The sequence below is a fragment of the Nerophis ophidion genome, linkage group LG06 (assembly GCF_033978795.1).
Source record: "Nerophis ophidion isolate RoL-2023_Sa linkage group LG06, RoL_Noph_v1.0, whole genome shotgun sequence".
Taxonomy (NCBI): domain Eukaryota; kingdom Metazoa; phylum Chordata; class Actinopteri; order Syngnathiformes; family Syngnathidae; genus Nerophis; species Nerophis ophidion.
In genome coordinates this window covers 8,445,858-8,448,085 of record NC_084616.1, presented here as the reverse complement: position 1 = coordinate 8,448,085, position 2,228 = coordinate 8,445,858, and positions in this window count along the sequence as shown.

Genomic DNA, 2,228 nt, shown 5'->3' with positions numbered 1-2,228 from the left:
ATGACGACATGTGTTGACAAAAGTATTAAGACACAGCAGTTGGACTCAGACGTGGACGACCTCTGATTGGTCCACCAGGGATCAATGAGAGGTCGGACCAGAACCGCTTTTACTTTGAAATCTCCCGTGCGAACAAAACATTTTAGGAGCCGTCGATGCTTCCAACTTTGTGGAAACATTTCGGGGAAACCCCTCATCTGTTCCCACAAAGCCAGCGCGGCGAAGACGTGCTCGGTCCAACATCGGTGACCTTTGACCTCATCGATATTCACTGGGAAATGTACTAAAAGTTACTTAAAAAAAAAAAAAACACACATTGTCAACGGATACAGTCTGTACAGAAACCACAAGCGGTGAAGTGGTCAGGTTGTGTAAATGCTAAATAAAAAGAGACTACAACAAATCCTTTTCAACTTATATTCAATTCTTTCCCATTCTTGCTTGATGTACAGCTTAAGTTGTTCAACAGTCTCCTGCCTCATATTTTAACCTTCATAATGTGCCACAAATGTTATTTTACTATGAAGCCACGCTGTTGTAACACTTGACTTGGCATCGTCTCGCTGAAATAAGCAGGGGCGTCCATGATAACAACACATGTTGCTCCAAAAGCTGTATGTACCTTTCAGCATTAATGGTGCCTTCACAGATGTGTAAGTTAGCCATGCCTTGGCCACTAATGAACCCCCATACCATCACACATGCTGGCTTTTACACTTCCACCCTAGAACATGTTGTGTTTGGACCAGATGTTCCTCCGAGGGAATTTAAGTTGCTGGTCCATCCCAAGTTCTTTTGACGACACATAAGCTGATTTTAAATGATAACCCAGAACTGAATAGGTACTTTGCAATTTATTCCAAAGCTTTGGAGAGACCAACCTAAAAAAACAACACATTCAATTCGCGTTGCCTAGTTGATCTGAAAACCCTACGGAAGCGCTTTCTTCTTCAATATCTCCCCCGCCCACACCCACCGGAACAAATACACATATCTGTTTGTTCTGCTAAGCCTGAGACAGGAAGAGATAAGAAAGGAGTATAGCTACTTCCTACATTCCTGTTGATTGATACTTGATTGATTGATACTTTTATTAGTAGATTGCACAGTACAGTACATATTCCGTACAATTGACCACTAAATGGTAACACCCGAATAAGTTTTTCAACTTGTTTAAGTCGGGGTCCACGTTAATCAATTCATGGTAAAGCTAAAGCTAAAGCTTCAAGGTTAACACACAGTTTACTAGCAGAAAAACAGAGAGAGAACAAATGGAAAAACACTAGCCGTTTTCAAATATGACTATGAATATAAAAAGTATCTCTTGCAGATATAAATATACATATCTCCGTCAAACAATACCCATGGTTCTCTTCTTTGTTTGTTCCGAGGGACACAACGGCCACAGTTTCCGAAAACAATTTGAAATGTGGACTCGTCAAAACACCTTTCCCCTTTGCATCGGTCCATCTTAGATGAGCTCGGGCCAAAGCAAAGCGTTTCTGGGTGTTGTTGATCAATGGCTTTGGCTTTGCGTAGTATCATTCAATCAATCAAAGTTAATTTATGTCGCCCTAAATCATGAGTGTCTCAAAGGGCTGCACAAGCCACAGATCCTAAATCGGGGCAAGGAAAAAACTCCACCCAATGGGATGACAATGAGAAACCTTGGAGGGGACCGCAGATGTGGGGACCGATAATCAGCATTTCCGTTTTCTTGGTGTTCAGTTGCAAAAAGTTAGCAGACATCCACTGTTTGATCTCATTAAGACACGCCCCCAGCTGATTACAATCAGCTTTCGGGGCATGTAGAGTTGGCTGTGAAAGTGAACGCTAACACCGTATTTGGGTATGATGTCTCCTAGCGGCAGCATGTAGATGCTAAAGAGTGCAGGGCCAAGAACCGAACCCTGGGGAACTCTGCATTTTACCTCAACATAGTCCAAGGTCACATTGTTATGGGAGACGCACTGCATCCTGTCAGTAAGATAGGAGTTAAAGCAAGACAAGGCTAAGTCTGACATACCAATTCGTCTTTTAATAAAATATTATGATCGAGGGTATGGAAAGCAGCGCTAAGATCAAGAAGCGAGATATAGATGATGCATCAGAATCCATCATTAGCAATAGCTCGTTAGTCATTTTTCTGAGGGCTTTCTCCGTAGAGTTATTTGCCCTGAAACCGGAAGGATTCAGAGATTTTGTTAGACGCTAAGTGTTCATTTAGC